Source organism: Nothoprocta perdicaria, unplaced genomic scaffold (genome assembly GCF_003342845.1).
Source record: "Nothoprocta perdicaria isolate Ctin4 unplaced genomic scaffold, notPer1 scaffold_27, whole genome shotgun sequence".
Classification (NCBI taxonomy): domain Eukaryota; kingdom Metazoa; phylum Chordata; class Aves; order Tinamiformes; family Tinamidae; genus Nothoprocta; species Nothoprocta perdicaria.
In genome coordinates this window covers 2,148,051-2,171,734 of record NW_020455499.1, presented here as the reverse complement: position 1 = coordinate 2,171,734, position 23,684 = coordinate 2,148,051, and the positions used below count along the sequence as shown (strand labels likewise).

Sequence of the window (23,684 nt, the reverse complement as noted above, 5' to 3'; positions counted from 1 at the left end):
TTTTTTCCTCCATTAGCACTATCAATACCTGAAAATGAGACTTATTAAGCAAGAGCTTTAAGAGGATGTTTAAAAGCCTTGAAGTCTCAGAGCTGCTTCTGATGTTTTCATTTGGCACTTCACTGTGCCACAGAAGCCCCCAGTGAAATGTGGGAACTCATGGGTGCCAAAACCACGCTGTGTCAATGCACATCCTGACGAGAATCCTTGAAGAGAAAAGGTAGGGAAACCACAGGGGCCATGCTAATTGACTTGCAGTATAAACAAATAAGTCATTAAATAAGCAACTGAATGGGTTTTCTTGCATGAAGTTAATAGCCAAATACTCAAAAGGAATTAGATTTCAGTCATGGTTAACTCTTAAATCTATACACGCTGTTTATGTTCCAAACTAACATATGCTAGATAGGAATAATCATAGCAAATAAAAACATTTACTTACATGAAACAGAACCAAATGGAGCTCTTTGTCCAAACAAAGCCCATATTTCAGAATAAACAATGACAAGTGCTTATAGCTTAGATTTATGGGGCATTTATTTCAATGAAATGCACATTATACATCTACTACTATTTGCACTGCATTCCTCGCGTGCTAAATTAAGTGAAACACAGCCTACCTATGAGAATGAAGAGACACAAAGAGAGCTAAAGCAGCCGCCTGCGCCGCAGCTCTCTGGTGCCCTGGGTATTCACCCTCCTCAGCAAACCCCACGTTGCAGAGTATTCCCCAGGGCACCGGCACCATCTAACCACTGCAAGCAGCGTCTCACCTAACCTCTTCTTCATCCCAATCCCTCAATCTCAATAGAGTCTTCTCCATTCCTTAAARTGCCCAGACTCAATATTTGTAATTCTAATTGTATCCTCTTCAATTTCCATTGCTCTCAATATCCAAGGTTATCACAAGTTGCTAAGACCACTCTTTGGCACCATGCAGTTTTCCCACTATGTACTTTTCTTCTCTAACTCTTGGTTTGCATTTAGTTCTGCATTTTACTCGGTAATAGCTCCAGATTTATCCCATTATCCCCCAGCCAGTCTGGCCTCCCGCACCTGCAGAGGCTGCACGGGGAGGCTCAGCCTTCACTCTGCAACCTCCGGGCTCGCTGCCACATGTACCCTGGAAGGCAGGGACTGCAGCCCAATTTTCAGCTTAATGTGGACCCTGAGCCTTCACAGGCTCCAAAACTACTCCAAAACGTGAGCCCAAGCATGAGTGGAGGGACATGGAGATGTGCACGTCCTACATGAGGCCTCAGAGACTGAAAAAATACTTTTCCATCTATATTAGAGAATTGATATTGGATCAAATATAAATAAAATACATGAATATTAATAGTTCTCATCATTAATGCTTTACTGACATCTTGAAATTTAGTAATATTGAAGTATTGTAGAAATTCTACAAGTTTTTCCTGTGTATTCACAATTTGCAAGATGAGCACCTCAGAACTGCAAAATAGACATGTTCCAAAAAAAAGCATTTTTCTTCACATTTCAAAGCTCTTTATATTTCTAATCACTGTYTGTATTTTAAGTATCTCTAGATGTTAACTTTTATGTAAAGCTCATTGATTTTATGAATTATGAAAATTAAAACTTCTACCTATAATGAATTCATTTAGCAATTCTGCATTACTTGAACATATAGACTTTAACTGCAACAGCAGCAGGCTAGGATCATAAATTTAAAAAAATATTGAGCTACTAMATTTTGAAGAATTAAAACAACACTAAGTATTTTAAGAATACTGATAAGGCTGTTGCTCAGCCAGTTCACATGGACATTCTGTTTACATAGCAGGTAAACCTCCACAGATGGAAGATGATTTTAAATTCATTCCAGTCAGTAAACAGTAGGGTAGAATAGGACTAAATCATGTTTTTTCTTCAAAACTCAGTGCAAAAAAAAAAAAAAAACTCAGGAAGAGTGAAAATGCAAAGCTCAAACTCCTTGCCACCTGGCCTATGTAATCTTGATACTAAAAAAAAAAAAAAAAAAGAATGCCTAAGAGATTACTTTAAATAAAGGCAGTAGCCAAAAGCTGTAAAGTAACTAATACACAGGGAATATATATATGTGTATATATATATATATATATATATATTGCATCTAAGCCCTAGGAGATTCTTCCCTGGCGTGAAATTCCGCTGGGACAGGCAGGAAACACAATAGGAAACATTCCCCATGCAGAACAACCCGAGCCCAAGAATCCAAATTTACAGCATGCTTTGTTTAGGGTTATTTTTCTGAGTGAAAGAGCATCTCAGCAATATACCTCAAAGGTCAAAAGCAACTGGGAAGATTCCTCAGCCCAAACCACACAGCAATGACAGAAAGCATAAAGACAACCATGTTTTGCAATCRATTTTAAAGGTCTGAGAAACATTCCTAAGCATTTAGTGCTGTTAATCGAGGTGACCCTCAAGGGCATGTTGTGGAGATAATCTCAGAAGACAGCTGGTTATTGCAAGATCTCATAGAGGTTCGTTAGCCTACAGCCATTTTCCTTGGACTCAGTGAATTCCTATAAGAACATTTATTTAAGCAAAACGTGAATTTCTGATACACCTTTGTGAGCTTATCCACCATTGCCTCAATGCGTTTCAAGTATGATGTTCTTAAGCAATCGTTCTTTAATTTGACAGGCACAACCTTCCTTGCGTTTCTAGTAAACATTGTAATATACAGGCTTTCATATTCCTGTCAAAAAGCATTGTACAAAGCCTGAACAGGCCTTTTCCTTAATATTTAATGCGAAAAAAGACTGAAAGATATGAATTCTATTTGTAAACRTCTGTAACAGGACCAGCTCTAAAGCAAAAAAAAATTGTCAACTTTAGTATGCCACTGATAGAAGTTCTCCTTTGAAAACTTCCAACAGCTCGTTAACTTGCATGWCGTTATAAGCTGTATATGGTAAAGCATAAAAAATAAGGCTTTAAATTTGTTGGATTTATTAAAAAATTGGTTGTACTTAATGTCTATAAACTCTAGAAAAACTACTACAAACGCTTTATTTTTTTAACAGATTTTTAATTACTTCAGAAAAGATCACATTACATAGAAATGCAGAGAAATTCTAATGAGTTACTTTTTGGTTGAGCTCTTCTTTTGTTACCTATCCCGGATTTTCCGGTCATTGGGTATTTCTCATGCATGTCAGACCTTTCATTTTTAATGCTTAGAATGATCAAGGAGCCTGATGTTTTGTCATTTATTTTAAAATTAAGATGACTGCAAAAACTAGCTCAGTCATTTCTATATAGTGGTCTCTTATCATTAAAGCAGCAACATTTTCCCAACCTCCATAATTAACCTTTTTGTACAACCAAAAGCAGTAGCAATCCATCCTTTGAAAGCCCTTCTGGGGCTACTTAGCACACTTCTCTCACAGCTAAACAGAAATAAGCCAGCAAAGATGAATAAAAAAAGAAAGAAAAAAACGTCAAATCACCATGCCTAGAACAAAATTACTTTGTTCTGTATCAGTCATAAGAACATCATAAATCAGAATTAAACCCTCGTTTATTTWTTTTTTTTTCACCTCTTGAATGTCCTGGGTTATTTTTGCCTCTATGTTCCCATCAGTTAGTGGCAAAAGCATATTATCCAATTGCTTTCAGCATAAGATTATTTCCCGTTTTATACAATTGCTTCCTTATGCTCACTATAAAAAATCAATTTTTATCGATCCATTCAGCGGCTTGCACATTGTTTCCAACAAAAAGGAAAATTATGTGATGCAAATTTAGGGCAACTGAAGACTCCTCTTTTGAGCAAGTTCCATGATCATATCCAGCCTTCTAATTGAGAAAAGTTATACTTTTTTACTTCAAGAAAAAAAAAAAAAAAAAGAAGAAAAGAAAGCAACTGCACTGATTTACCTCAAGAGTTTGCCCATTACGTATAAAGCCTAGATGATAATGATGGTAAGGCCTGATTTATTATTTAGAGCTATTTTGTGTCTGGGATGGTGGAAGTCCTGATGAATGATAAGGCTCTGACTAGTGCTGGGCAACCCATGTGCATGTTGATAAGCACCATATCCCACATCCACGACGCGCCACAGAAAACCTCTTCTGAGAGGCTAGAAAGTTGTTAAAATTATCACAAGAATTTTCAGAGTCCCTCTTGGAAACCAAGCCACTGTGGATGAAATACAGAAAATTATACATAAAAAGACTACTATTTTCAAGAGCTGTTTTTTTTAGGGATTGACTTAAAGCCTTTATTTCTCTCCTTACAGGGAATGGAAATATCAGGTGGATAAACTTGCTGCGATGGCAGAGATGAGATCCATGTTTCTAGGAGGAAAAAATCATGGCTTTGGCCAAAGGGATTTTGCTTGTTTGTTGTTTGCTGTTTTCATTTTTTTGCTGGCAGCTTTCTAAAGCATTGAAGAGTTTTGAAAGATGGAATAAATCTCAGTGGAGATACAGTGAGTACAAGTAGTAAGGTGAACAAAGCTAAATTTTAATCGCCTTTCTATTATAATCAAATAGGTATTCACAGTTGTGTGCAACACATTATAAAAGCACACAGTGAGCTAGACTGTGATTTCAGCAGTGTAAATAACAGAGGAAATGCATTGATCTCAAGAGAGCACTTCTGGCTTCTCACTAGTATAACAAAGAAGAATTTTGAACATACGCTAATTATATACAGTGTAATCTGGCAATCTGTACAGCCATTGCTGGAACTAAACTGTAATCATTCTGCGGGAACATTCATTGGTCGGAAACAGCCACTTTATTGAAGAAGGAAATATAACCCTCGTATTTTTGTAAGGCATCAAGTCAAACTTCAAGTCAATTTAAAATATCAATACACATCAATACGCATGGAGCATAAAATAGCTCAATTCCAGTTTACCTGCCCAACTCAATTTGGGCACAAGAGACGATTTCATGATATAATGACGTATCAGAACTGCAAGGAAAAATATCCTGTAAGTTTGTTTATTCATTGCCAATTTGACATATTTTTTTTTTGTTTGATTAGTAGGAACATATAATTACAAGTAGTGCCCGGATAATTAAATTCAACACTAATTCATTTCTAAATTGCATTTCCCATGTTGAGAAAGTCAGCAATAAAAGTCACTCTACATTCAGAGAGAGTATCCATAGGAAAAAATATACTGATAAAATAGATCGGTGAATACAGGAAAGAGCATTTCTTACTTCATTTTCAAACAGAAGTGCTACTTTGTGAATGTTGGCCCTGTTTTTCCTGCCATATGCATTTAGTCAGAGCTTATCAAGTAGTTCAATAGGCACAACTAACAGTGTGTGCACTGTGGCTCATTCAATCTCTTTGGATGTCCAGTTTGTATTTAAATGAATGAGTGAATTTAAATCAAGTATCTAGTCTCGCTTTCATTTACTCTAACTGGAATCACTGTGGTTTCATTGCTACATGAAGTACTTTAAAATCTAATTATCCTCACTTCTTGTTACGAGAGGAGGGTTTTTTTTCTCATCGTTATGGTGAAACCTGTTCAATAAATCAAAATCTCTTCCTGCTTAGTGGCCACTTGGCTACAGTCTAGCTAAAATCCTAGTGGAGAACATGGAAAATGTTCTGATTTTTCTGATCAGGGTTTTTAAACATTGATTTTTAAGAATTAAGGATCAGGCTTTTGTTGTTTAATTGAAATCAAAATATTGACTCTAATTTCAATAGTCCTGCATGTTATCCAAGACGACTGCAGAATACATCTTTGCAAGCATCTGACTCAACATCTGTTGACGCTGCTGAACTTCCCCTACAGCAGCTATGCAAAAGAGATCTCTTTTCCTGTATGCATTTGAACGTCTCTTCAATGAACCTTTCCTCAAAACCACAAGCATTGAACCCAAGGTTACAAGTAAACCATAGAACATACGATCATTTGTTGCTCCTGACACCTTTCTTTTTTTTTCTCGTTTGAAAAATTGATCATCTTAATACCAAAGAAAGTTTGTATTAACATAAATCTATTCCACTTAAGCACTGGCTTGGACAACGAATTATTAAATCTTGACAAAAAGAGTATTTATGGGATATAAAAAGGCCTTTTGACATAGAGAAATCAATATTTTTTTTCTCAGAATTCTCGGAATCACAAAAAAGATAATATTTATATTGAAAGTACTAAAGGCACTGACAAGCATGATATTATTTTTTTCTTAAAGTTAGTGTCATAGAATAAACAAGATAAAAAATTAAAGTTAACAAAAGGACCGAGGACGTTTTTGTCGCACACACTAAAAGGCAGTAGAGTTCACCCCGGACAGCGTTAGCGGTGAGCGACAGCGCTCTCGCATCCAGGTTTCCGCCCAACCCTGCAACGGGGCCGCCTCGGAGAGGCAGGGGGTCTTTCTTGCAGGYATCGGGGTCCCCTGAACGGCCTTTCCTGCAGTCACCAATGCYGGATAGTTGTACTCCTACCGGGATCAACCACGCTGCTGGCTACAGCTGGCTCCGAGGAGCCCACGGGACCTGCAAGCGCTCTAGACAAAGCCTCGCCTTTCCATCACCTCTGCTAGGACTGTGCCWTTTTTGGAAAAATCCAATCCTGTCTATCACGGAATATCCCCATTATCACAACTCCAAAGGGGAAGAATACTACTTACTTCATACTCATTTTTGAAGGCCAACATTTGTATTTTTTAATATTTATACCTTGTAAACTGTGTCGTTCCCTAGATTCCATGATTACTGATGCTTCAGAGACCAGCGCACAAGACTGCAGGACTGGCATTTTCCGCTTCAAACAAGCGCAACTTATCAAAGGGTATGATTGATGGTCACAGCTGAGAGGCTTCAGGAGATCATGTTGAGATCTCTTACACATTTCCTTCCTAAAGTAAGGCTGATCCTAGCCAGTGCTATTGATCTTCCATTAAATTCACTTGTTAAAAACTGGAAGAAAAATAACACACGCTTTCCTTACTTCCAACTTATTTCCTTTGTCTGCTCCATAGTTTAAGGCTTACAAAAAGGCACACAGTACTCAAAATGAGGAAGGTTTTTCAAATCTATTCATTTGCACGTTCAGGTGATTTTAAAGAAGACCTTTTCTCTGGGGGCTTTAGATTTCTGAGAAATGAAGATCACCCCAAAGTAGGAAAGGGAAGTACTGAAAGTGGCCGCAAACCTTTCTTTATCTACGAGGAAACGAAATAAGGCCTTTCGGGAAATGATCAGATAAATCTAAAGTCAGGCAGCCTATGACATTTGCAGCATTCAACCTTGCAGTGAAAGCAAATGTATTTCTCGGTTTTGAGATGGTAGAGGGAAAGAATTCAGCTGCTCTACTTAAGAAAYCTTGTTTCTATTTCTAGATTTACCGTGCACCAAATTTCCAAGGCAGGCTAAGAATCTTGTTTCTAGCACTTAAAAAAAGGACATCATAGCTCTCTTACAGGAGCATTTGTTGCAATATATAATTTTTAAAGGAAAAAAAAAAAACACTTWAAAAACTTCCAATGAAAGACATTAAAAACAATAGCGCTCTGTGGTATTTAAAGTATTTGTGTACGTGCAGATGACATTGACCTTYCTTTTGGAGAAGAGGAAGGCAGGAGCGACGAGACGGCCTCAGTGCTTTGTGGCTGCCGCTTCCGCTCCCTGGTTCAGTTCCATTTCCTAATTTAAATGCCAGCTTTCATTGTTCACTGGAAACTATACTGCGGAGCTGCTTTCAAAAGGAGATTATTTTCATGTCTTTTTTTTGGTAAATTGAATTCTGGTCAATCTTTAGTGTCATCTCTCCTCATTGCAAGCTGCTGTATATATTAGATAGCAGTGTTTTACATTCCACTGTTACAGAAGGTACTGCAGGAAAAGATCACCGTCCTTCTGCACTGCAAAAGATGATGCWTTTCACTTGCATCCACAAAATATCCACAAAAGAGGATATTTTAAAGCTAAATACCAGTCGAAACTGTTGTATAACATCCAGTTTTATTAGACATCGATACTAAGGATGTTCCTTTAGGAACATCCAGTACTTGGCATAGGAGGCCTGTAAATAATCTGCTCGATTTCAGTACTGTCTTATGCAAGACCAACATAATGCAATACCATTATTTAAAAGATACTGCTAGTGCATCCACCAAGCAATGGAAGCAACAAGGGAAGAATAAATGGTCTAAAAAGCCTTCTACAAGCTTAAGAATAAACTAATCAAGTAGTTAAAAGGAATGTATTTTAACTTGATGTGGAATTTGATTAATAGCACTATAGCATAATGTACCTGTAAGATATTTCGCATAATAATAGTGTTTTGATTTGTTATTATAATGTGCACCTTGCTTTGAGCACAGAGACTCACCAGGTTCAAACGATAATACTGTGGCCTAAAGAAAGCAAACCAACAAATAGGTACCTAGAAAAGGGTGCAGATAGTTGTTCCCCTTCTCCTAATGACCTAGTTTAAAGTTGCTAATGGACAAATCTTGAGCTTATAACTGTCTTTTATGCAATGTGAGCCTTTCTCTTAAGATTTCAATTCTTTTAAACATTATTCATAAAATGATTGATACTGAAGCGGACAAGCACAAATTTACACATTCAACATATTTGAGGAAAAAAAAAAAAAAAAGGAGTTTATGTGGCATCACCAAAGCCTAAGCACCCTTCACACCATATGAAATAGTGAGGACCCCTTGCTCTGCCTACAGTGGGTTCAGCTTCATCAGCAGGAATGTTTTGGTCATCACACAGAACTCCAAGTGTGCAAGGAATGTGAAACTTACTTTTTTTTTGAATATGTTTCTTTTTCGTCTCCTTGAGTTTTAGCAATTCACTCTGCTGCTTAGGCAATCAGACGAAGCAGCCTCCTTGATAAAGCAGCCCATAGGGGTACGTTGGGTGTTGCTATTGCCAAGCACAAACTTCCACCGTGCTGGAGTGTTATTYGGGTAACAGATGTTACTGATGAAACAAATACCCAAAGAATAAAATAGCAGCATGCACTGAGCATATGCATAACTTTCTTATGAAGGAGGATTTGAGTATGGGAGCAGAAGGCTGGGTGTCTAATTTTCCTAAGTTTGTTTTACTTTGCATTTTTAGAAACCATGCTTCTAAAGACTTTGGCTGGCCATGGTGTGTGTTTCAGATACAGARGCCTCCCAGCTGTTCAGAGATGGTACAGTTGCACTTTCTGGATCAATTTGAAATTCAAGGCAAAGATAGCAGAGGTATCCACAAGGAAGAAGTCTTTCTTGAAATGTTTTCTTTTAAATTATTAGAAAGATGCTTTCTGCTCTCTTGGGAAATCCATTGTTAAATTTGTGATTAACATAACCAATCTGAGCATGATCTTACAGCAAAAGGACATGGTGATTTAAAAAGATATGAAGAGAAGTCAACTCTGCTCAACTCTTGAAAGATTCATGTTGTGACTTCTGAATAGTATGGGGCAAGAATCATTTATTTTGAATCGCTAACTTCATTAAGTTACTCCTAATTTACACATGGGTAGCTGAAAGCAGATTTGCGGGAACCCCACAGAAAATGTGTTGGCTCCTAAACTCAAGATCATACAAGGTTCAAGCTGCCCATTGCACTAATATCCCATGGCTAAACAGAGAGGTAAATTTTTATAGCGCCTAGAACCCGCTGGCTACTGTTTCTCTACTTAAATCAAGGACACAGACCTTCATTCAGTGCTTGTAAACCACAGGTAAATAAGAACTGCCATTTGTATCAGCWCCTTGAAAGAAAACTGCCCTTAAGCAAAACTCATGCTGATCAAGAAGTACTAATGGTTTTTTGTAAGCAAATGTGATCCTCACTCTTAAAAATAAGATGATATGTAAAAATGTGATTAAGTCGTATTTTAATATGTAGATGTATACATACTGTGTTTGATTTGAAAGCAACAAGACAAACATTTCAATGATGTGAAACACTACTGAGCTACTGTTTCGCAGGAATGTTTGAAGGGATTAACAGATAAATAACACAAGAAAAAAATATTATCATTCACTCCACMATAAGCACGTAGAGGTGGCAGCTGGTGATCTTGGTTCTAGTTACGGAACATCATACAAACTCTTCCTGTAATCACAGTTTCTGTTTTCATATAATAACGAGTATGGCTGCCACTACACAGGATCCCATTTCCTCCATATCCTTCTCAACGCTGATAGCAAGATCATATTTATAAACACGTTCCAATTATTTCCTGTGGCTGGATGAGACGCACTCTGGTRAGCAATTGGAGCCTTTGTTCAGAGGTCTGCAGGGTGCCTATGTGGGAGCTCTCTCTGCCGGGCTCAGTGTGTTTGAAACCCTCGGCTCCCCTCGGGATCTCGCCAACATCACGCCGAGAAACTCTTCTCTTCAGAGCCTGCAAGGCACCGCGTTTGCCGAGCAGCTCCCGCAAGCGGCCCGGCGCTGGCGAGAGGGGAGGCTAAGGAAAAGCCCCGCGCTAGGTAACTACAACACAGAAAGGTGTGTGCACCTAAAAGCCTTATGGAAAACTGTATTCTAGGAACACAATTATCTGCTGCAGTGAATAATTATGTGTTATGTGGACAATCACCCACAAGAGGAAGTACCCATGTGCCAAGCTGTGCTCGCTTGCTCTGCGCTAGGGAGGGAGTGACATYCCACAGGACTACGTCAGCGGCACCCTCCCACCCAAGTCTAGTGTGCTGAAGAGAAGGAGATCGGGAAAAATGCTGCACACCGGGAAAAAAAGTCATGTGGGAACCAGGCTCAGTTGGAACTGCAGTTTACTGCAGTTTGCTATTTTTTCCACAATGTGTCCTGATGAGTCAAAATAAATTCTTTTCACCACAATTATCTTTAGGAAAAGTTATTAACAATTTTTCTTTGTTTCATAACCCAGTGAGTTCAAGAGCCACAGAGCCTCCTGAAAGTGCAAAACAAGCTCCTTCRCATTGCACTTAAACATCTGTGAGTAACTGAAAGAAATTATAAACCTCATGTATGTTTGGACTTAAAATAACTAGAAATGTATGTAAATCCTTGCCAGTCCGTCAGGTCATATGTTGCGACTGTTTCAAAAAGTAGCAYATAATATTTTTCCAAAAGAAAAAGTGATGGAAAACAAATAATTTCTTTCAAATTAAATATATATACACACACACACACACAGACACAAATCCCTGAAAACTATCACTGGACTATCACTGGACTGTTATGAATAYCTTCACCTCTAAAGAAATCACAAGGAAGATGAGAGATCAGATGGAAATTTAACTGCAGATACTTCTGTTAAAACTCCTGAATTTGCTGTAGCAAAGAGATAAGTGTTGTTATTATATTCCGTGCCAGTGCTCATTTTTGGACAGGCTAATTACGCTGAAGCRCTGGGTAGCCCATGTTCAGGCTTGGCATTTGATTCTTACTGAGATAAGTAGAAATTGTGCATTCAGATCAAGTACAGCATATGAGCAAGTTTATCTTTATTATCAGTCTGTTCTCTATCTCTGAACAGTTGAGAAATGCCAGATTTTGTTCTTATCTACGACAGTGGAGTGAAGCTAAATATGCAGCTATATATTCATAGTCCACATCACTAAGATACTGCTATCTTCATTCCTTCTGTTGTAAAATGGAAATGATAATGCTTACCAGTCTATATAGATAATTTAATGAAATAATTAACTAGGGACAATTTATGTTCCAATTTAGATATCCTTCTAACTACAGCAAAAATACAGGAACTAGCCAGGAAGTCAGGGCACGGCAGCCTGGGAGGGATCGGCTGCCATGGTACCTGATGACTCACTGGAGGTGAGCAGAAATGACACGGTTCAGGTCAGCACTTTGAATCAACATATTAAAAAARTTCAGGGCCACATAGCATGGAAAGCTGTTTTATAAATGTGTCCGACAGTCACCACCAGTGTTTAACTAGATGAGACTTTCACATRGCCTATTCATTTGGCAAGTGCTACGAAATTCAACCGAAACTCCTAAGTTATGGGACACTCGCAGGTATTTCGCATCAATCAGTGAGCTATCTGCAGTCAATTACGCCCTTGAAGGCCTCCACATGCCAGAGTTGCACATTTCTACAAACGGGCACATTGCTAACTCCTAACTTAAGCAGGTCTGTCTTTTAGAAAGGTACTCTTCCATACAGACAGGAGAATCTGAGGCAGGAGAGGTTAGAGATGCAAGGAAAAAGCTTTGTGAGACTTAATGGCAAACTATGAAAATACAGCACTTGCAGGATAAAGGTTACTATTCAATGTTACTTCTATTTAGGCTTTCAAGATCACCACGACACACATTAAAGGACATTTTCATGCATATTTTCTTTGTACTAAAAGTCGGTAGAGTACTTTGCTCACGGTAAAGTGGAACTCAGTCATTTAATGATTTATACTTCAGATTCTTTCTGAGCCATTTACAGTTATGAACTTTAGCATATGAGTTTAGGGGTATTTCAGGAACCATTAGCATAATAATCTCTTGTTAGGATTCTCAAACGCTAAAATTTCCAAATGGCCTTTTTGAATTGTGAGGTCAAACAAACATGCAATCAAATTGCTAAATATGACATGCACAGAAGCTACACATCTGTGTTCCCATGGAAACTATTTCACTGGAGTTGGGGGTTGGCATTTATTCATTTTTCTGTTATTTTACCATCTCTCAGAACTCACCTGCTCATCCAAAATTTTCAGCTTCCAAAGGCTGAGCCCAGCATTGGCAACAYCTTCTTTGGAGCAAAATTAAAAACACTGCGACTCTTCATTCATGAAGATTCAAAGAAAAGTGGTTTCATTGGGACTAATATATAGAATTTGAAATATACCAGAATTTGAAAAGACATGCCCAAAGTTTGAGATTTATAGATCTCAGCTCACCCTTCTACTCCACATCTATGAAAAGGATACCTTCTACTTCAACAACTAATTTACAGTCTTTTCTTATTTTTATTGCAAGTTAGTCATGATTCTTTTCCCTTTATGCATCCCTTGCCTGCTCCCCTAGCTACATTAATAGGAAGCCTCATAGACATGTTATGCTTCACAAAGCTTTCTATGCAGGAATTCATGTTCGTGGAAGCTTGGAAAGGCTGAACCAATTCACCTAGAACAGACATTGACTCAAGTCAAAAGCCAAAGTCAAAAACTTGAAATCTGAACTTCTTTAAATTTTCAGATGCACATATCAGTTTAATAAAATGTCATTCTTCTGAACTTTCTCATCCTAAACCATGTAAGCAACACCTCTTTATATGATATTGCAGGTCCAAGCTGCTAAAAAAAAMCAGAGGGTCAGTAGTTTCTTTAAAGGCAGGTTCAGGCTCTTTTTATTTCTGCCACCATCATTCATTAAACAGTACAATTTTACACAATTATTGGTAATAATTGGAGACCTTACCAGTGCGCATGTTATACTAGATATACTTTAACACTTTTCTAGTGTTAAAATAATAGTCTAAGATGGAGATGTCTAAACCACAACAAAAAACAGAACTATTTTGCAGAGCAAATTAATGAGGTATATTAACTTGCAACTGCTTTTTTTACATAAAATAACACCACAAGAAGTCATATTAAAAAGAGGTCATTGATAATGCCAGATTATTTCAACAGCACAAAAAGATGACATTTCTTAACCTTTACAGATTTTCAAAGAAACATTTATTAAAATTTGCCCCCGTCACAAGCTCTCTTGCCCTGGGAGTCAGTGTGCTCTGTGTGATGTTATCACTCACAGAGCATTTTCCACATTATTATCAGCCCCCAGAGAAGCATTTCTTTCTCTCAAACCTTGTGCTACCCAAAAGCAGCCCCTACAACTAAGGAGAAATGTGATCTATTAACTTTTGAGTATTTTACAACAATATGTTAGGCTGGCTGGACACTAATTTAGGATCCTTTGTTTTATGAATCACTATCCCTCCAGGGACAGAGGATTTTAGTAGTCAGCTTCTTTAGAATTACAGATGAATCTACGGTGACATTCAGTGGATGAGGAAGTATATTAATTGTCAGGCTCCTCTCTAATCTCCCCTTCCAAATTAATCTCACTCTTCCAGTTACACAAAAATGGAGATGCTATGACTTTCCCCCTCTAACCTTCAGAATATAGCCCAATTTTATCTTTTTGTATTTTTCCATGTTACATTTTTACACTACATTTTACAAGTTACTCCGGTAACTTCCTGTGCCAATAAATGTAAACCAYGCTGAGCTGCAGAAGTGTTTGAGTCTCAGTGCACTGAGAAGTGTTGTGTGATCCATCTCTGAATCTCTGGCTACTGCCCAAACAGCATTGCCTCTTCTGACCACAACAGAGCTGTTGGTCTCATAGCTGTTTTAGGTCACGATGATCATACCTCTCAACCTTCATGAGAGTCATAAGCACTGCTTGAGCTCAACGTTTGAGACTTTCTCCCCAAACCACTTGCACCTCACAGAGCAACAGCAACACAACAAGAGAATGACTGTGGGTATCATGGAGGTATCTTGCACCAGCTCCATCATGAACTTGCCCTGGAGAACTCTAGTTCCAGGCATCTTGTCCAAAAGMCCACTTTAAGACCACTTTCATTGCACTGGCTCAGTTTTTTTCCAGAAYTGGTCAAGCACAATGAGCTAAATACTGCAACACCTCCCACAACTCTCAAACCTTTAATACACAACCTACTGTAGAATTTAACACATGGCAACAAAACATCTTTTCTAATTAGAGATTTCAACATATCTTGTAAGAGTCTCTGAAGTTATTTGAAACATTCATGACAAATATCCTTTCAAAAAGACAATGACAACTCAACACGCTTTCTAGGTTTAGCCTGCTGGAAACAACTTTGGCCAGCAGGTTCCCTTTCTCAGAGGGAAGGAGAGGCAACTTCTTGTTCCTCTGAGTAGCAACACCAGGAAACCATGATGCCCCTTGGTCAAACAGAGACGTTCACAACCTTGACTGAGTTAACATGAAGAGGAGTTTTACCTAAGGATCTACACTGTTTTTCAGCAGCCCAGGCAGAAGCTGGACTTCTGAAGCTGAGCCTTTCTGGGCAGTCTTTCTCTAGTCACTTGATAAATGCTGGCAGTGCTCAGAATTCCTTCTGAATTTCCAGGTATTATCAGCCCTACCATGGAAAGCAAATCTGCCATTCTCCATTTCAAGCTTCTCGTTTTAGCCTCTTTAACTAGTTCTTAGAACCCAAAAGGTTTGACTTGCAGTGAAAAYCTATCCCTAAGGTAAACACCACATTATCAGCACTGTGTTACCAGCTCTTCCAAGGGTGTTCTATAGTAGTTATGCAATAACTACAAGCACTTGCATAGACAGATCRGCCTTTGCAAAGAAAGCCTTTTATACCCTGCACATTTCCTTTGCAAATTTACATAGTGGCTCCTTCATGAACTTCTGATATTTTGTGCTATCTTACATAAGAGCATGCTTGAACACTGTAGCTTTTACAAATCTTTTAAGAATAAACCATGATTTAAGTTAGCTGGAAGCTGACATACATCTGGCCTACGTGGCTGTCTTCTCCAAGAGTCTGCTCTTCTAGTGCAATCGTCAGATAAGGTTTAGAGGTCTCTTTCACAATCCCAGCAAAAAGGCAAAGTGTTTTTGCCCCCTGCTTTGGATTTTTTTTTTTCCATTTTGTTTTGAAATACTTTACTAGGAAGGATATTCTGACTACTTAAGGCTTTATTATTACCTGTATCATCCTGCCCCCCAAAATCACATGCTAATTAAACTGGAAGGAATCTCCAGGGTCTGTAGTCCCACTGCCCAACTCAAAGCAGTGTTAAATGCAGAAAAAAAATACCTGATTGCACAAGGCCTTTTTCAATAGCAGGTTTAATATTTTTAGGGATGGAGATATGACCATCCCTCTGGGCAGCCTGTTCCCCATCGCTCTCTCTGCCTGCTAGGCCCTTGCTGAAGCAGGCAACACTGCCCCCATCTTTGCGCTGGACACGRTCACAGTGCAGCAGAAATGTTATTTTTCTCTATCCAGCCTATAAGTCAGCTAACAGCTGTGCAGAGGACATTTCCAAACCACCCAACTTCATTCTTCAGATGAACATGTACATAGATAATCCTCCTTAAAATTACTTACAAAGGATTTATGCATAAAGTCCAAAACGAAAAATCTGCAGGAAACCCAAGTACATAATGGCAGTAGTCACTGAAAATTCCTGGGCAAGAATATGAAGAATATTGTGGGAAGTGCAGGGAACTCTGCAGTTTTTGATGATCAGATTTTATATTTTGCTGCCTAAGCATGAATTCATATACCCATCTTTAGAATATATCTCTGAAAATGCAGGTCCCGGGTCAAGCAACTCAGACAGTAAATCAATCAATTTAGATTACAATAAGATTATAATAAGGAACAGTAAGGCAGACTTAGGGTGCAGGGGTAGGCTACTATTCCATCCAGGAAGAAAAGGGAAGGTAAAAATCTAAAACTTTACAAGATGTTTTAAGAAACAGCAACAGGGATAATTTTGCAGTTAGTATAAAAGACAATTACGGCTCTAAAAGCCATCTAATATGAAAACAGAAGCAGAGAAAACATTAAAAATATGCATTATCATGGTCCTAAGCAACTTAATAACTTTCCAGAGTAATATACATATGGATATGTGTTTTCTTAGTATTTAAAATTAACTACTTGATAGATTACGGGGAACAACAGTCTGTCATWAAGAGATCTTTTAAACATCACACATGCACTGTAACACTTTAATTATACATCTCTGTATTATAAAAACACATCTGACCTTCTGCATATTATGAAGTCATTGATTTCAGTAATTCATAGGGCTCAGCAGGATCCTTGGTTCTCAAAGGAGAGCGAGAGCATTTGGGAATCTACCCCCTTCACCATCCAGTTTTGGGCTCCCCATTACAAGACAGACATGGAGCTACTGGAGGGCAACAAACATGATTAGGGGCCTGGAATTTTGCCACGCAAGTGAAATTGTGGACCTATTTTGTGGGATTTACAGATGAACAGTGAACATTTTGGGCACTATACTTTGCTAACCAAAGGGAAATAGATGAGAAATTCCAGGACTGCCTTGGAAGCTGAAGGCTGGTGACACAGTTCAGCATTTAATTTTCCAGAGGGCCAAAGTGCACACTACTGTCTCCTAAGTAAACACATTCCGGCAGTCATTTTCCCTTCATTAGGAAAATATCACCTATTTCTGACCAATTAAGAATAATGTTATGCTTTTCTTTCTCAACATCACTTACYTAATAGGGCAATGAAAAAACATGAACCTTCTGATACAGAAAAATATTATTCTTAAAAAAAGAAACACTGCAATAACACTACTGAAATTTCACGTTCTTTCTCCCCTTACCAGCAACATGAATTATTCTTCAGCAGTGGGCAAATAATGTCAATTAGGAACAGAAGCAAGATGTGCTACTATAAAGGGACATTATCTCCCCTTGGCTAAAATGACCTTTTGAAAAACAAGGTAAAACTTTTAATTAAAATCTGAGTTGCTTCTAGGACTCTCTTAAAACCAAGAACTTTTCATAAAATTGAAGTAATTAGGAAGTACCAAACATGTCAGAGTTTAAAATAGGTTATATATCACATATTGATTCATACAAGTTACATAAATTTGTATAACAAGCATATAGATTTAATCTCTCACTTTCAAAATAAAATATGCTTACATCAAAGTCCATTTGCTTGTTATATATTGCTTTATGAATAAAATATGCAGTGGATTGTCCATTTTATTCGCTTGTATATGAAATAGGGGGCTATTTATGACAAATTGATTAATGTATATAACATGTTGGTTTGCAGTTGTAGAATATTAAATGTAGCAGAATTGGTTTGGGCTTTGTAAGTCATTAATTTGCTGATAAGCCATACTGGTTGGAATTTAAACACACAGGCTTCTACTTGCCTTTGTTTAACTTTGAATAACCGCTGTTAGAGTTAATAGGACTTCTGTATGCAGATAGGCTCTTGCTGTGTGTAAGAAAATTGCTCATGCATTTGTGAGAATTAAAGGTAGCCCTAACAGAATTTCAGTATTAACTTACCACTTTCATGAGATTTACGGATGACTGATAGACAAATACAGAGAAATAGTTCACTGACAAAGAAATATGCACAAACAGCATTTCCATAAGAAATGGGTATTGTATATCTTATTTACAGGCATTCAACATTAATGTTAGGCATGTTCAAAATGCTGCAACTGGGTTAATAATACACGTTTTAAGCAGTTCATCAATCTAATGTCATTCTTATCACACTGTAGGAAGAGATTTACTGAAGGTGGTGAAGGGCATTAGGTAGGAGGGAGGAAAAGACAGATCTTTAGATCTTTGCACCCTCCTTAGTGAGTCCCAACAGCACTGTGCTCCCTAGCAGCCCCCAGCAGCCTAGATCCACTGCAGAAACTCTCTGGTTTAGAAGTTAACCGATTMCTGATTTACTGAGGACACCATAGCCAGTTCATTGTCCTACTGTTACAGTTAGTCAAGTCCATAGTGAAACAATAGAACAGAAAAAGCACAAATAATTAAATGCATGTATGAGCATGGGGGACTGTCATGCATCATGTAATGACTCTGCTGCGCAGCCAGGGAGTCAAGTGGAGTGCTGGCAATGAGCAGAAGTCCATTGGAGCCCCATCTGCTGACACAAATAACGAATGTGGCCTGATCCAGGCCAGAACTACCACATCTGTAATTTTAGAGATTGTTTATATTAACCTATCAAGAACATGAGCTAGGGAACAACCRTGGAGAAGACCAACCTTTACTGAAGAGGAGAAGACTGGAGGCAAAGTGAGAAATAAAAAAAATAGAAGGGAGAAGCTGGGGAAAGACTGCAGAATACTCGCACATTTCCTCACTGACAGGATTTTCCATGGATTTCAAAATGGGAATGGAAAGTATGTTTCGTTAATGAGCAAATGCTTCCTGAAGATGACAACAAAGRATCTGCATGGTGATCAAACTGATTGAAATCGGTGTCAAATCAWGAGGTGTAGCTGATCCCTGGCTGTCACGGCTGTGGCTATCGCTGTTTCGGATCAGAAAGCTGAAGTCCCTTGTTTGTTGAGGGAGAAAACACGTTACAGTCACATCTCACTTCAGTTACACTGCACAGGTAAGACAAGTTAAATAGGCATTAGTCAGCCAGGCTTATTATCTCCAAGTTAAGACAGAAAAGCAGGAACTATTTCCATTTAATTAAGCACATAATAGATAGACAATTACATACAATAAAAATAAGTTGAATAGACTAAGATTTTTAAGGTATTCATTATATTGAATGCCATAATATTTTATGTTAGAAAGAATGCCAAGTTTGAAAATGATGCCTGACTGAATATCTAATCTTTTTTAAGGAATACAGTTGCTTTTAAATGGAGATTTACTGAAACAAATGGGCTCTGACTACCATGTACTACCAGGAAAAAAAATGCATTTGCCCCGAAGCCTTAAAATTTCAGTCAAATTAATGCATTTTAACACAAGCCAATTGAATTGCATCTGAGACAAAATATTCTTTTATGAAAAGCAGTATATTTCCTCTGAAATGCATACAACAAATACGTCACTGAAAGTGATGTAGCTCATGGGGAACTTTGTGTTAAAAATGATAAAAGTGCTAAGGGGAAAACAGGAAAAACAGTTACTGTTAGTGGTCCAATTCATATTAAAACTTAGAAAATCTGAGGGTATTCCTTTTTTTTTTTTTAAACAACAAACATTGAAATCACATTTTGTGTAAAATAACATGGTAACATCCCCGCAAGAGCACTACTTCTCAGCCTAAAAGACATTCCATATTTTAGCCATCTCATTTCAGCCAGGCAGTAGATTTTCTTAGCAATGCAGGAAGCAGAGGGTAAAGTATAAACAGCATTTTTAAATATATTTCATGGAAAACCTTCCATTTCACCTCCACATTGCCAGGTTTCTGCAGCTCATCCAGGGTTCCCCTCGAGGGCTGAGAAACTCGCTCAGCCCAGGGGAAACGAGGGGGCTTGGTGGAAGCCAGGGCAGATGCTGGGGCRGCCTCCTCTCAACCCCTGCGGCCGTCTTGGCTGCAAAGTCCCATTTGCCTGAAGTTTCTGTGAAGAGAATTGCCATTTTGCAACCTACTGTATTGCAAACCTTTGGAGAACACAAAACATGGTTCTTGAAAGGGTGGAAAATTTACTTATTAAAAAGATTTCTCACAAAATACTCTTTATTTTCTCCTTGACAAATGACCCAAGATGTATGCATTTGCCTACTGATGATATAGACATTGCTTTATATTGCCATCTGTTGAGATCACTGGTTTACCGGGACAAAAAATATTCTTCTAATCCCTAGAAACTTTCTTGTGCAGTGACTTCTGCGTTCCTAGAGCAATATGTGCTCCCTCTAGTGTCCACAATAACTCACTCCAAATGGTGAATAAAGTGAGTGCAGAGCTTGGTTACACTCAGCTTTAAAGCAATGCCATTTAAAAASTAATATATGACACAAGAATTAATCAGAACTGAATTATTTCTCATCCATTCCCAGCAATTTCAAAAGGTTGGTAGATTTTAAGAATTTGTCAAAAATTAAGTCCAAAACCRGACTTGTTCAGGAACAGAAATGCTTAACCAAAGTTTTTGGTTTTTCCCTTTTGTTTGTTTTTGGCCAAAACTGACTATTATTTTGGTCAGAAATAATACATTCAAATTGATAAGCTAGCCAAGGAATTTATCTCTAAGAAARGAGCTAAAACTATAAATTCACAATAAGATCAAAATCAATTATTTAAAYGAGTTTCCTACTTGTTGGTTTAAATTACAATTAAATAACTTTGATTTACACTATTTCACCCCTTAATGTTTAAGTCAATGATAAAGCTCCCATTGACTTCAATATGAGGGTTTATTGGGTTTACTCAGCCTCAGGGAATCCCARCTCTTGCTTTTCTTCAGAATCATTTTTAAACAATCAGCTACTTCTCGCAAATTTGTTTTATAGACTTTACAGAGTGGCATCAAGAATTACATACTGTTTTGCTGTAAAACTAAGGCAACATGTAGTCAGACCTTGTTTTCCTACACCAAACGTGTTTAYGTTTCAGCTCGCTCTTTGACAGCCAACTTGCTCACCTCCAGGAATATTTAAACCTTGCTCCTGCAGTAGGACCATAGAGCTGGCTCAACCAGCACAAGACACTGGTGGCAAATGGGGCCCCTCTGCCCATTCACATCACAGCTTGGCTGCGCAGGGTCTGAGAAACTGCACTTAAAYTGTTCTTTTCTGGGACATAATTACAAATGCACCATTTTTAATAAAAAGCTGGCTAATGTTTTACTCCATTGCAGTGAAAGAAAAAGTTACTGCATTCATTATTCACAACTTGCTTTGAAGTCATGGCTGGATTTTTCCCAACACATTAATTCTCACTATTTTTCTAGGGAAAAATAAGAGCTCTTTGGAGTAGAACCAAAATAGTGAGCACAAGCAACAAGCAAACACACAAATCCAAATCAAAAAATGTTTTCAGCTCCAAAAGAGTTGTATTAAATATTGAAAAGCATTTTAAATGCTCAGATTAAATAATGCAATTAAACTAATTCATATATTCCCATGTGTGCCTTTAGGAGCTCTAAACGTAAGCTCAATTTCACCCAGTGTGCTATTAGTTTAACTTAACCTTGCAGGAGTTCTTGCCTCTCCTAAAATGGTTGCTTTCCTCGACATCCCATTTTTATCCCTTTGAACTACTCCTCTCACCAGCCATTTCTGAGCCCTCAAAACACTTTTATGATCAATTATAGTTTTCCTGGAACTACAGGCAGAGCCAATAACCAGCAACATATTAAAACCAGAATCTACTGTCCATAATGAGGCAATTATCTTGCAAGCTTAAAATTAAAAATAAAATGTAATTRAACAATTTTATTCTCACTAATACTGACCAGTTGCATTTCCCTGCACCTGCTACTCAGAAAATGTCCACAGGTTATAACGCTATTTGTATCCTGAAACATGGCATTGCTGGTATAAATTTGGAACATAATTTCACACCTCAGACATCAGAAAAATATGGAGCCCTAATTCAGTAAATACAGATTTTAAATCTCCTTCAGCTCTTCCAGAAGGAGGAGAAAAAAAACATATTATGATGTCCCAAAAGGAGTCAGGAAAAATAGTAGCTGCTTACCTATGATCATATCAAAGCACAGATGAATTACGCAACTTATCTTTACAGGTCAAATTATAACAAAAGAACTTGTACTGGTGAGTAGGAACATGAAAACTGTCCCCATGATTAAGCCTCAATTAACTCCAGGTATTATTTGTAGGACTTTAGTATAACGAGCTCTTGAGCAGGAACTGAACACTAAGTGCCCTGCTTAACTGGGATATCCTGTAGAATTGTCTTTTATTACCCGGATAGAAGGCTGTTGTCACATTTCAAATCAGGTGGAGTTTTGAAAGTGAATTGGAAATCACTGCAGTGCAAAGGCACTTGTAAGTTACTGCTGTAACACTGAAGAAATCTAAGCACAATTATGCATTTTGAAAGGAGAACCTTTTCTTGTGCAGCTTCCTTCACTCGCAGCTTTGTGGCGTGAGGCTTGGCCTGAACAGAACAAGATTTTTGCTGATCTCGCGAGGAAATTTTACACTGATGTTGACAAGAAAACTATTTTAAATATGAAAGTGGTAGGATTTTAGAGAACATGATGGGAAATAAATGGCTGACCACAGAAGCGAGACATGAGATAGAAGAGGCAACGCAGCCTGATTGCAGTCTGCTCCAGCAGCAACTGCATGATCCCCAGTTCCCCATCGAGACGGAGTAAATAACTTCTTGGGTCATGCCGAGTTTGAGACAGTTACAGATGTGCTATTTCAAACCCATTTTTAAAAGGATGCCCTTAACATACACATGACAAGAAGATGCGAAGCAAAGAGCAGGGCTCAGAGCAGAGACACTGACACTCTGAAACTTTTGCTGCACAGAAATGCATCCATAGAGAATGAGTGTATGAGTAAGCAAAACAAAGACAAAAAAACCTGCACACTGATCACACCTCATGAATGTCCTTCCCATCTTTCAGTAAGTCTTTGCTCTGCATCTATGCAAAATTTGAAATATGGTTTTGGACCAAGAAACACATACTTAMGATTTTATTGAACAATCTTTATGGAAGGAGAAGGGTGTTAAATTTTTACTTGGAGCTTTTTTTAAAGGTACTTTTGTAAAAAGGTTGAAGTTCGGTGGACCATTAACTGCAAGATAAACGGGACAGCACATTACAGATGCAGACTGAGCTAGCCTATGCAGAAGAAGGGAAAAATACTTCCAAAAAAAAAAAAAAATTAAGACCATTTGCCATTTCTATGATTTTCTTCCACAGAAATAGCTCACCCCAGTCCTTTTGTGCTTTATAAGTTGATGGGACTCCTCTGACCAGTTCACTCAATGAAAGCACCTGGGTGGACCTGCCCTCCCTCCCCACATCCTTGAAAAAGCACCCACCTGCTTTGCCATCACTTCACATGGTACCCCCCTTCCCACTTGCTCACTCACACCCAGTTATCACCTGCCTTTTGAACCTCAGCAGACCCTGCTGCTCCTGGAGCACATGGTCAGAACTCTTCAGGRCAGAAACTTCAACGCCTCTCCTTGCCCTGTTCCTCCAGGCACCTCTTCCCATCTCACATAATCCCA

General features: G+C 38.2%; 1 long non-coding RNA gene across 1 annotated transcript; it reads right to left on the bottom strand.

The window, feature by feature from the left end:
- Positions 1 to 17,674: 17,674 nt before the first annotated feature.
- Positions 17,675 to 20,066, bottom strand: LOC112948637. Its single transcript, XR_003249674.1, has 2 exons — positions 19,911 to 20,066; positions 17,675 to 19,104 (listed from the first exon to the last, which is right to left on the bottom strand). It is a non-coding gene; the product is annotated as an uncharacterized LOC112948637 (long non-coding RNA).
- Positions 20,067 to 23,684: the final 3,618 nt, after the last annotated feature.